The sequence below is a fragment of the Protopterus annectens genome, chromosome 12.part0 (assembly GCF_019279795.1).
Source record: "Protopterus annectens isolate FY-2018-M chromosome 12.part0, PAN1.0, whole genome shotgun sequence".
Classification (NCBI taxonomy): domain Eukaryota; kingdom Metazoa; phylum Chordata; order Ceratodontiformes; family Protopteridae; genus Protopterus; species Protopterus annectens.
The window spans coordinates 1123673640-1123687856 of NC_056746.1; positions in this window are offsets into that span (position 1 = coordinate 1123673640).

Below are 14217 nucleotides of genomic sequence, written 5' to 3' on the forward strand. Positions count from 1 at the left end.
GTATAAATCTCAAATGTCTGTCATTATTTAATGACTTCAGTCCCATAATTGTTTGTGAGAAAAGATGAAAACTATCCCTGGGATTCATGAACGAAATTCTTCCATGCAGGAACAGTGTAGCCACTCCTGCGTGGAAGATGGCTTCCGAGCGATCCAGGAGCATTAGTTCCTGACGTGCATGAGCCTGCCCACACTGTTCCAGCATGGAGATCTGTGCAGAATGTTAATTACCTCATTTGCAGGTATAAACCATGCAATGAGGTAAAATAGCGATTCTGCAAGCAGGCAGGTCTCCATGCAGGAACAGTGTTAGTTGCAGAACTGTATTCGGTTAGTAGCCGAATACGTTTCTGAAAATAACAAAATGGAGGTCTGACAGCTTGTAGAAGAGCATGTATTAAGCATATTAGGCATGCCAGTGGCTAAATATATAGCCATTGGCATTGCCAAATTAATAAATATTATAAAAATAACTTTTTATGGCCAATTTCAGCCATTTAAGCTCAGCATAGTGCAGCGCAAATGGGAGGGTTGCGAAAAGAAAAAAAAAAGAGTGGATTTTAAAAAAATCTGCATTTGGCCATTATAGTCAATGGCATGCAGAATGTAAACAACAGGAGGGAACACTGGTTGCTAAGGGGAAAGGCTGTGGTGTAGTGCAGTAACTATGGGTTAAGGCAGTGAGGTATGCAAACAAGGGTAATGTACCTGAATCACGGATTTCGTCTAAGTGCCACACTGCACCTAAGCATGTAGGTGATAGAGCACGATTGTGTAAGAACAGGGAGCATCAGACATGAAAGGAGTGTGTGTCATGGTTCATGTAAGCACAATGGAGCTCTGCACAAACAGGAGGCGTGGAGATAAGCATAGCTCAGCGGGGGGGGGGGGGCATGTCACAGGCTGCTGAGTGACAGGAAGCTGAAATCCAGAAACTTAAAGTGTGTCTACATCTAGGGGAGGGTCAAATCTTGCTTAGCATTGTTTACACTAGCTACACAAGTTTGCGTGGAGTGCCGTGGGGCTTAAACTAGAAGGAAATAGAAAAAAAAAGGAAATAGCAGAAAAGAAGGAAACAACCCCTCAGTTATGTAGCTGGCAGGTGGAATATATCACAGGCAGCCAATCACACAGGCACCAGTCACAGGATACCAGTATAAACTATTGCAAACACCCTACAGTCAGGTTTTTCCCCACAAACTTAGCACCATAGGTGAGCACTTGCTGGGAATTTTAACTGACAAAAATGTTAGGGGCTGCAATTGTTCTGATACATTAATATGTGGAAGAAGCTGAGGGTGGTGAGAAGGATAATGCTGACAACCACCTCAGACCATGGAGGAGGAGAAGAGTGTTTAGACCCAGGGTAACCTACCAGGGGCTACATGAGCTGGAAATACTAGAGTGATACAGGGTGGACAGGGACATACTACAGCAAATCATTGAGCTGTGCCTGCCTCACATCAGATCAAGAACCAACATAGGGGAACCCATCCCAGTTGACACCAAGGTATGTGTAACCTTAAGAATACTAGTGACAGGTACTTTCCAAAGACCTACTATGGACATCATAGGGGTCTCACAGGCATCTGCATCCAGGATACTCCACTAGTTCCTGGATGCCATGTTACCAGATGCTGGTGCGCACATTTATTTCCCTCACACCCCTGAGGAAAGGGCCAGCAATATGCATCTCTCCTGCAATGTAGCAGACTACCAAGAGGTACTGGGTGCCATAGACTGCATGCACATCCATATCAAGGTACCACCTAGTGACCAGGGTAGGGACTACATAAACCACAGGGGCTATCACCACATCAACTGCCAGGCCATGTACGATGCCCAGGGCATAATAATGAATGTGTGTGCTGGCAGCCCTGGTAGTTATCACGACTCCCACATCTGGCATGCCTCACAGCTGTACCAGGCATTTGCCAGGAGGACATCCCATATGGCCTTCTTGTGGGGGATGCTGGCTATGCACTGGAACCATGGATGATGACACCCATCAGAAGTGCGCACACACACACACACACACACACACACACACACACACACACACACACACACACATACTGAAGAACGCCATAATAAGGCACACACACAAACAAGGGTTATTATAGAGCATGTGTTTGGGATGGTCAAGTCATAGTTCCACTGCCTTGATATATCGGGTGGAGCCCTGCAGTATGCCCCAGCCACAAGTGCCCATATGTTCATTGTTAGTGCCATGCTTCACAATATGATTCTGCAGAAACAGCTGCAGCAGGATCAGCATGGGGAAGGGCCACACAGCCCCTCACCATTGCCAAGGTCCCCACAGGCACAGAGGGACTTGGGGGAGGAAACCCCTGAGCCTGCACTTGTAGGCAGAAGGAGGCATGGCCAGTATTCCCAGGCCTTGGCAAAGAGACAACACATAGCACACACACTGACACTGCAAGGGCCCAGGGACTGACACCTCTCTTCGACTCCCACACACAGTAAATTGATGTCACACACACCATACAACCTGTTACCCACCTTGCATAGGCTGTGTACTGTGTGCTTCCAACATATGCAGCCCTCAAGCACAGTCCTCATCTCTGCTCCAGGCACAAGGTAAGTGCATTTTCTTAACAATAACTGCATGGATTACTATGTTTTCATGCCATACCTATGGTATTGCAGCATGCATGCAAGGGACTGGGGTGGGCTACTGGGATAGCAGCATACAAATGACAACTATATAGGACACCAGGAAGTGTTTGGCCAAGACTGCCATCACCACACTATGCAGTAGAACCCAAGGAAAGAAATACCACTGCAGTTTATTTGGGGGCAGGTAACTGGAGGGTCATAGGTCACAGGCATGGTGGCACTGTGGGGGTCCCATACTCAACCCACACAGACTCATCTAGCAAGTCAGCTATAGAAATCCATAAAAAATGTGTGGCACAGGCCCACAAATGGCAACAATGATGACAGACACCCATACAGAGTTATACAGTGAAAGCACAGCAGGTTCTGCAGTCGCAGTAAGGCTCTGAAGGCCAAGAAGTCTGAAACTCTCATGTATGCCAACACAGTCTGACCTCATTCTCTGTACTGATATGCCTGTAGTCTACAAGACAGAGCAAGATATTAAGTAAAATGGCAACAAAATGTAAAACAAATATCATCACAGTCTCTGCAAATGTGTACAATTGAGAGGTGCCAGCCCACACCCCCATAGAAAAGCAGTAACATATATGTCTGCATGGAGGGACCAGTACAGCACACATTGCCAGCACTGTCACAATCAACATGATAACCTGTGCCATGACAACACAATTGCCTGAATACCCCTACTGATGTGCTGCTTGTAGATGTGCATGGGGAGCACACAATAAAGTCCTCTGATTCCTCTGTGTCCCTGCTGGACAAGGGCTCTGTGTGCTGACATGTTGTAATATGGCCTACACTCTCACCTGTGTGGGTGGTAAGGGCCTCAGGGCCCATACCCTACTAATGTCATAACAACCTATCAACCCACACACAAGTGTGTGCGTCAGGGGTCACCAAATTACTCTTCACTGCTCTGCCACTGATACTGTAAGTTACATTGCTATGTTGCTTATACTACACATATGATGGGCATTTCTGCACAGTAGACTGCACTCAGTACCCACACACATCCCCAAACTTGTGACAGCAACTCATCTGGACAAGGTCATAAGTGAAAGTGTGACAAACACAACATGATAGACATGTGTACTGAATACTGCCCTACATACTGAAGAAGCTGGTAGTGTAAGGTGTCTTGCATTCCCAGGACTTCTCTGCAGGTGAGGAACTTTGATACAGTAATGTCTGTCATTAGGCTGCAACATCAGTCTTCAAGTGTAATCAACTAAAGTGCCATAATAACACAAGTCTATGTAGACTGCATGAAAGTGATGAACAAGGCCCTGGACCACCTGACCAGAAATATAATGTGCAGAGGTATGCCTACACCAGGATATCACCTGTCAGGTAGGAAGAATACCGCACAAGCAGGGGATCCCTAGCCAGTACAGTACCAAGTTGCTGGACTGTTTATAAAGCTTCAGCAGTCAAGTGGCTGTAACCACACCTGTAAACAGGCCTTATTGGGCAAGAATGTGCACAGTTTGGCTCATAATAATATTCTGTGCATAATACATCTTGTATTCCTCTGGTAAAGCACTGTGATGATCTCAAGATGTCTGTCAGTAGAGAATGACAGAATACATTGCAGAGTCAGACCTCACATATATTAGAAAACACATTTGCTAAAACAAATCCAGTACCTGTAGGGCAGTTCTGTTTACTCTTTGGAGGTATGGTTGTAGCACACAAAACCCCGGATTGGACTACAAGTATGTGTGGAATGGAGTTGAACAATCACCATGGAGGGTCATACTAGGCATGCTCCTACACTTAGAAAATCACAGCCTATGTGAACACTCACTATGGAGGGTCATAGTGGCCATGTTCCCACAGTTAGAAAATCACAGCCCATGTGTACACTCAATATGGAGGGTCATACTGGGCATGCCCCTACACTTAGAGAATCACAGCCCATGTATACACTCACTATGGAGGGTCATACTGGCAATGCTCCTACACTCAGAGAATCACAGCCCATGTGTACACTCAGTATGGAGGGTCATACTGGGCATGCTCCTACACTTAGAGAAAAACAGCCCATGTGTAAACCCAGATCACCTTCCACAACTGTATCATGCCTATATGACACTACACACAGACAGCTATGTACAGCTAACCTGTCTCTCCCAACCCCTATCACACAGCCATACTGTCAGCTACCTGTAGGTGGTCCATATCTCATAGGTCTGCAACTGGTGAGTGTGATACACATGCATATATAAGGGCAACACATACAAATATATCAATCATACAGTGGCAGAGACAGGTGGAGGGAGAGAGAGAGAGAGAAACAGTGAGAGAAAGAGGGGGATACACACACACACACACACACACACACACACACACACACACACACACACACACACAGTCATAGACAGACACACTGAAAGGCATAGAGTGTCATCCTGGTGCAGACAATTGCACACCTTGTGTTACTACTGCCATGTCCCACTATGAAGGTAAGCCCCATTGCCTAAGTGATCTGACATCACCTACTGTTGTGTGTGTGTTTGTAGGTGACAGTATCTTGAAACCTCAGCCAACAGAACAACAGTGGCCATTGCCAAGCACTACAGTGTCTTCTGATGACACTCACCTTAGAATTCAATTTGATCCCTCAGTAACCCAGTAAGCTGTGTGGTGCATGTAATGGCTGTGTAATAAAGCAATACAGATACCTAGACAGGTAGGCATTCTAATCCCAGCACTGACTACTGTGTGTGTGTGTGTGTGTGTGTGTGTGTGTGTGTGTGTGTGTGTGTGTGTGTGTGTGTGTGTGCGTGTATGTGTGTGTGTGTGTGTGTGTGTGTGTGTGTGTGTGTGTGTGTGTGTGTGTGTGTGTGTGTGTGTGTGTGTGTGTGTGTGTGTGTGTTTGTGGGAGACAGAAGCATATCTCCTGCATTGGTGTATTGAAAAGAACACTTTGAGTTCTGTGGAGGGCAGTATGGTACCCATTTTCTCATTTTACAAGGCTGTGTGATGACACTCACTTTAGAAGTGACCTCAGAGTGTGAGTAGCCCAGCAAGCTCTGTGGCGCATGTAGTAACTGCATAATACTGTAGTACAAGTAACTAGGTAGGTTGGAGTTCTAATCCCAGCACTAACTGTGTGTGTGTGTGTGTGTGTGTGTGTGTGTGTGTGTGTGTGTGTGTGTGTGTGTGTGTGTGTGTGTGTGTGTGTGTGTGTGTGTGTGAGACAGAAGTATATCTCCTGCATAGGTGTATTGAAAGGAACATTTTGAGTCCTGTGGAGGGCAGTATAGTACCCATTTCCTCTGTTTACAAGGCTGTGTGATGATACTCACTTTAGAAGTAACCTCAGACTGTGAGTAGCCCAGCAAACTCTGTGGCACATGTAGTAACTGCATAATACTGTAGTACAAGTAACTAGATAGGTAGGAGTTCTAATCCCAGCTACTGTCTGCATATGTGTGTGTGTGTGTGTGTGTGTGTTGCATAACTGAGTAATACTGTAGTGCATGTAACTAGATAGGTAGGAGTTTTAATACCAGCTACTGTGTGTGTGTGTGTGTGTGTGTGTGTGTGTGTGTTGCATGTAGTAACTGCATAATACTGTAGTACAAGTAACTAGATAGGTAGGAGTTCTAGTCCCAGCTATTATGTGTGTGTGTGTGTGTGTGTGTGTGTGTGTGTGTGTGTGTGTGTGTGTGTGTGTGTGTGTCTGTCACATCCAGTAACTATGTAATACTGTAGTACAAGTAACTAAATAGGTAGGAGTTCTAATCCCAGCTAGTATATATGTGTGTGTGTGTGTGTGTGTGTGTGTGTGTGTGTGTGTGTGTGTGTGTGTGTGTGTGTGTGTGTGAGACAGAAGCATATCTCCTGCATTGGTGTATTGAAAAAAACATTTTGAGGCCTGTGGAGGGCAGTATGGTACCCATTTCCTCCGTTTATAAGGCTGTGTGATGACACTCGCTTTAAAAGTGACCTGAGAGTGTGAGTAGCCCAGCAAGCTCCGTGGCACAAGTACTAACTGCATAATACTGTTATGTATGGCAGGTCACACTGTCTGACAACAGTTTTCATCACACATGGTTACATGCATACACACCTGGTAAACATACATATAAAGCTGTACCCTGGCTACAAAACAGTCGGTGCATTTCCACTCTGCCACAGTCCACGTTGGTATTGTCTGCAGGGCCACAGCTTGCAGGCACACAAACACCTGTAACACAAACAGAATACAGCATGTCAAACTATATCCAGTCACTGGTACTAACAGCAATAATACATCATGGCTAATAAGGTACATACACCTCTGTGTGTACCCATAACAAATGCAAGCAGACAGCACTTTAAACAAAATAATATAAGTACAGTGTATGATATTCATCCTGTGCATCAGACCCATATTTGCCTGTCTCTGCATTGATGTAATGGATGACAGGGATGTGGCACAGGTATCATCATATGCACATGGTGTGGTGTGGGTTTGCCAGAGGCCTAGGCTAGGCCATATGGTTGACATTCATGTGTGTGTGTTTGGAGGAGTATTTTATACTTGGACTGTGTAGAGTTGTTGGGTGTGTCTGGAGGTGATTCGCCTGTGATAGTGATATGTGTGTGGGTATGTATGCACACAGTCATGCCATGTGGCTGCCCTAAACATGGATATGTTGGACAGCTGTGGACCGTACAAGGCAGGGAGTCCAGTTCATCATCTCCGAACATGGACATGTGAGCTGGTCCTGCCAGGGGTCTCATTGGCATCACCAAGTTCAAGGCCAGATGCAGTAGTGCTTCCTGATGGTGACTGATGTCTGCTGGATCCACATCCCTAATGGGACTGGCCAGGACCATGTACCCATGGCCTGCTGCGGTGTGTTGTGGACAGCAACCCCCCTTCAATAGTGCTGGTGTCACTGCCACAATGGGAGTGTGAAGGTGCATGGCCCCATAGACTCTCAGCTGATGTTGCTGCTGACCTACATCCAAGTGGTCAATGCCCATCTCCCACCATGTGCTCTAACACAGACATGGCACAGTTAAGGATTGCCAAGGTCTCACCCCACCATCTATCCATGACCTCAGTTTGTTGCAGTGTGGCCTTAACAAGGTCACGTATGTCACCATGTAAACCAGGAAGACCTGCATCCAACACCCTGAGTATTTGTCTGGTGTTGTGTTCACCACATGGCTGTGCATCCATCACAGCTTGAACCATCCATCTGGTGACACCTGCTGTGGCACTTACAACAGTGGCTTGATGAGCAGCAGTCCTCCTGTGAGCATCTGCCTGTGTAGGACCTCACCAGTACTCTGGCTATGGACAGTGTGTACACTCAAACCTGCCATAGTCACCACACTACCCTGTTCCATGCCACCACCTGACAACTGTCCATCATCTGTGGCCACTGGGGATGGGGCATGTGTGGGCATTGTGACTGTGTGTGGTGACAATGTGTATGAGTGAGGGATGGCAACCAATGGCACAGATTCAGCCCCTAACAACACCACCTGGGCCTGTATATCAGCGTCATCATTGATAGGGTCTGTAGACACACAGTCACTGAGTGGGAAGGACTGTGACCACCATGACTACCTGTGTGGGAAAGAACAACATATGTAAAATAATACCTGCACTATACTGTTTCCTGATACACCCACACACACACACACACACACACACACACACACACACACACACACACACACACACACACAGGTGAGGTGGCAGACATACATTACACAGACCTCACAATAGGCAAATGCTAACATTCACAACACAGTCAAACCACTACAAATCCTGGACATACTGTCAACACCATGCAGTGCAGCCCTTTACACTTCCTGTTACAACTTCTGTACACGCCTGTGATATGTGAGTATTGTTAGTAGGTGATGGGCATTCTTGTAGCACACACTGCAGACATGTACACCTAATTGCTGCTCACCTGTATAGCACAGTAGCAACTCTTACAAGACATACCTCCTAACTGTGCAGAGGGTCACTGAAAGTCTGCATGTGTGGCCCATATTTCTGCTCTATCTTTCATAAATCCTGTATTTGTCTGTCACCTTACTGTGCTAATATGAGTTCTGCTGTCACTATTTAGTGGCATATTTACTCACACCTCAAAACCTGAAGTATATATATATATATATATATATATATATATATATATATATATATATATATATATATAGATAGATATATATGTTACAACATAACTGGTTACACTTACAACGTCCGAAGCTTATAGGGGATATTATGTGTGCACACCCATGTTACATGCCACCTATGTGTCATATATAACATGAGTCCACAGACATTCTGTGATAACATCCCCCACCTTTACTGTGACTTATGACCTGAGCAATCCAATTGCAGAACACACACATTGGTTAGGGGCAACATGTAGAATCTGCAATATGTACAGCAGGCTGGTTGCATGACTGTGCACACCCTTAGGATAATACATTGTTAAAGCACATTGTCATTTCCTAACAGCAGTCAGTGTGCTTGGGAAGGTGTGTTTGAGCATGGCACATTTGCACTTTGCAATATTTGCACACTCGCCCTTGTAGAAGGTTTCAGACTTTGTTGGAATACAATGGCATCATGTCTACACATGCCTCTTCAGGACACCACACAGATTCTGTAATGTATGTATGTGTACACTGTGGCTGGCTAATTCCAAAACTTTGATTGCCTACTGCTGAAGACATTCTTTCATGGATTGTCATGTATGGTATGGGTCAGTGTTGTGTGGAAATGTGTAAGTGTGCTCCATTCACCCCTTTGTAGCAGAAACATAAAGATTGAGTTGCAGAAATTACTGGTATGTTGAAGTGCTCCTAATCCACTCCACCTTGGCCACAGGCCCACATCCAGCTCATAAACAGCAACCACAAAGCAGAACACTGCCATCAACATGCTTCAGCATGGGGATGGTGTTCCCCTGCTGATGCACATTGTCATTCTTCTGCTTAAAAAAATGTTGGTATAGTGGACGGAAAGTGCAACCTCAGTGTCATTACACCATAACACATTTCCACACATGCTATTGGGGAACCTGAAGTAGTTTCCCTGAGACATTAGCCAGAGCTGGCTGTAGTTCAGTGTGTGAGATGCCTTCCATCTTCCAAGCCTACACCAAAGGCCACACGTGGAGAATATGTGAGATTGTACTCACATGCTGTACACAACTGGTACTTGCCACTGATTCCTGTAACTCCTGTAGTGTTGCATTAGGACTCCTGTCGGCCTCCATGACCACCGTGGGTCCTGTCTTTCCCATACATTTGGAGGGCTGTCCAGTCCTGGCAATGTCACTGTTGGCCCATATGTCCACCTCCATTTAATGAGTGTCTGCACTGTGTTCCATGGTATATGCACTGCTGTGGGAATGTGTGTGTACCCTAGTCTGCCCTGACCCCTTGCACAAAGGAGATCCCTTTACTGCTTTATAAGCTGTATACAAAGTATGCCTTTTTCTGTAGCAGGCAATGGAGTACATGCACGATAATCCTGGTAGGACAGCAGAGCATTATTTGCTGTTAATGTCAGTGTGTCAGTAGTTGATAGCAGGTGTGTACCCAAGAACATGTACATCTGTACTAATATCTACATTTGTTTCAACACAGTATTATTTTCAGACTGTGTACACATATACATGTAGTATCTTCTACATTTGTTATGTGTCATACTTATTCCCTTAACAGAGTTGTTTCTGTTACAATTGAGTTGTACAGGTTATAGGTCACATGACAGGTTTTAAGGGTGTGGAAATGTGTGATTGTGCTGCCATGTTTGTATTTCAGAAATGACCGCCATTCTTGTGGGTGTGTGTACACCATTTATATGCAGTGTATAACACTTATTTTAAATTATGACCCTAGATGTGGCCCTTCCTTCCCCCCATTTTGTCAGTCTTTCTCTGGATTTCGTGCAATTACAAGTTGGGAGGTATGGTACAGATATGTGACATCTCCAGCTAATATGGTCTTGTGATGACCACTGTGATGCAATGCAGTTAACCCCACCACAACTGAACATGCAAATATTTGCACAACAGCTGAGAATAGCAGTTGTGTGTTCATGATCACATGCATGACCTTAACATGCCTGTGTTACTGGTGAGCCACAAGAAGGAAATATCATACTCACCAGCTGAAGGCTGCTGTACCTCACGCAGACCAGAGGTACCCATGTAGGTGTGGGGGGGAGATATTGTCAGCAGGTTCACATTTAGCAGTGGTATAGATGAATGCTATGTGTTTGCACAGGTACAGTACAAGCTATGATACTACCCAATTAGCTGTCCCTCACCATACTAATGCACTTCTGTACATTACCAAACCCCACCCACAAATGCAGTTTGAACTGATATATGCATGTCGATACTCTATAGAAGACAGTATGACTGATAAATTACTACATTAATGTGTACTGTGGCCTTACCTGGACACTCCTCGCCTGTTTCCTGGGTGCCACCCACCTCCATGACTCCTACATCTTGTGTTGATGGTCATGTAGGAGCTGCCCCAAGGTTGGCAAGGAGCTCCTCAGTAGCCATAAGTGGGGGCTGTGTTGATGGACCCCCACCTGGAGCTGTACAGTCTCTGGCTACGGCAGCAGCCCTTTGCTGGGCATGATGGATCAGGTCATTTGTATGATGCCCGACCTTATCGTATGTGTAGCCATGGTGGCCTATGCTTTTAACTCTGTGGACAACATCATCCCACAAGGCAGTCCACTCCTGCAGATGTTACCAGCTCTGGAAAAACAGTACGGTATGGTGCTCAATGACTGCTTCGACTATTGCTGCAGTCTCTGCCTGGTTGAAATCTGGTTGACGCTGCATGCCACCTGGAAGACATAAACACAGAAACACATCACAGGACCTCAGACATTTGGACTGAGTTATTCACAGAACAAGCACATCAATATTGACTATCAGCAGCCACCACTTACAACCACATCATACTCCTGTCGTCTCTCAGCACAGTATGAACCTGCATTGTAGTCCTGTCCTCATGTGTCATGTTCCTCCCAATGAGGGGCAGTACATTGCATAAACCAACATTCACCATTCATGTTTCTGTAGAGGAGTGACAGTGTCCATGTTCCTTGCATATGGGATGTCAATGGTGCACCATCTTTGCTTCCATACAGTATGTAATGGAGTTGGAAGCATATGCATATGTTCATGTAGGATGCAAAAACAACTATAAAAATGGTCTGATCCACATCTCAATAGAATTTATTAACATACAAATATAAATAAAAAAAAATAACGTATTAAGCGCTTTCATCTCTGCTAAGGAGACTTCATCAGAATATTCTGGTATTCTGATGAAGTCTCCATAGCAGAGATGAAAGCACTTAATACATTATTTTTTTAATTTATATTTGTATGTTAATAAATTCTATTTAGATGTGGATCGGACCATTTTTATAGTTGTTTTTCATCAGTTTTATATATTCATTTGGTTTTATTCATGTAGGATGCAGACAGGTATGCTCTCAGGTCCCATCTGGACTTGCTTTTCTTGACTTTGATTAGGTAGTATGCACCGACTCCCTGATGATGAGTGGAGGGTTGTGTGTGGTGTGCATATCCACCTACAGTGATGGTGATCTACGGTTGTGATGTTTGCCTTAAACCTGTCCGCGACAGATTGGCTGTACCTATGGTGCATGTGTATGTGAACGGATAACATTGATCACTCACACTACGAAGGTCTGAGACAGAGCAGTGGAAGCTTTGTTAAGAAGGGAAGTGAGGAATACTAATCAGCAGTATGGTTTCATGCCAAGAAAGAGCAGTGCAGATGCAATGTTTGCTCTAAGAGTATTGATGAAGAAGTACAGAGTAGGTCAGATGGAATTGCGTTGTGTCTCTGTGGATTTAGAGAATGCATACGACAGGGTGCTTAGAGAGGAGTTGTGGTTTTGTATGAGGAAGTCAGGAGTGGTGAGGGAATCTGTAAGAGTGCTACAGGAGATGTACAAGGGTAGTGTGACAGTGGTGGGTTCTGCCATGGGAATGATAGGCATGTTTACAATGAAGGTTGGAGTACATAATGGTTCAGCTCTCAGCCCTTTCTGACTTGCAGTACTGATGGACAGGCTGACAGACAAGATCAGACAGGAGTCACCGTTTACTGTGATGTTTGCAGATGACATTGTGATCTGTACTGAGAGTAGGCAACAGGATGAGGAGACACTGGAGAGGTGGAGATATCCTCTACAAAGGGGAGTGATGATGGTCAGCAGGAGTATGACAGGATATATGTGTGTGACTGGGAGGGAGGTTAGAGGAATGGTGAGTATGTAGGGGAGCCACTGGAGAGAAGGAGATATCCTTTACAGAGGGGAGTGATGATGGTCAGCAGGAGTATGACAGAATATACGTGTGTGACTGGGAGGGAGGTTAGAGGACTGGTGAGCATGTAATGAGTGCAGTTTGGGAAGGTGCATGAGTTGCAACACATGGGATAAACACTGCAGAGTAAAGACAAGTGTGGGGGAGAGGTGAAGCTGACAGTACATGCAAGGTGGTTAGGTTGGAGAAGAGTATCAGAAATGATTTGTGACAGACAAATACCATTAAGAGTGAGAGGGATGGTGTATAGCACAGTAGTGGGACCAGCTATGTCATACGGGTTGCAGGCAGTAGCATTGACAAAAAGGCAGGACTCACAGCTGGATGTGGCACATTTACACATGATATGATTTGTAGTGGGTGTGACAAGGGTGGCCAGGATTATGGATATGTATGTTAGAGGATCTCCCCAGGTTGGACAGTTTGGAGAGAAAGCCAGAGAGTACTGGGATAATGTTGTTTTGGACATGTGGTGAGGAGGGATGCTGACTATATTGGGAATAGGATGGCAAGGATGATGCTGCCAGGTAAGAGGTGAGGAGGAAGGCCTATGATAAGGTGTATGCATGTGGTGACAGAGGACATGCAGGTAGTTGTTGTGATAGAGCAAGATGCAGAGGACAGTAGGAAATGAGGACAGATGATCTACTGTGGAGACCCCTAACAGGAACAGCCAAAGGAAAGGGAAGGAGATGTTGTAATGTCAGTCTGCACAGGTTGTCAATTAGTTGACAGACACGACACAACTATAATAGTAGATGACTACAAATATGAGGACTCATATAGTTGTTGTGCATAATAGTCCAGACTTGAATGGAACTATTTCAGTATATCACATGCAGTTCAACACAAACATCTGCAACACTATTGCAGTATGTAAATACCCTGCATAGGTCACTCACATTTCTGACACACACAAGTATATCAAAGCTCTATTCACAATTCACTGAAAAATGTTGAGGCGATTGGAACACAATGAGAGAGGCTGATAATTCCACAAGTTTATTTCCAATGTACGTTAGCGCTTTCGGCAAGTAAAATAACTCGCCTTCTTCAGACAAACAAACCATTCACAATTAACATCTGGATATCTACAACATCTCAGTATCTGACCTAGCACTGTCACAGTCAGTATTGTTAACACACACTCCAGTAGTAGTCATATGTGACCCCTCCTTTCCTGGGGTGACTCAGGGCCCTGAGCTGTGATCTA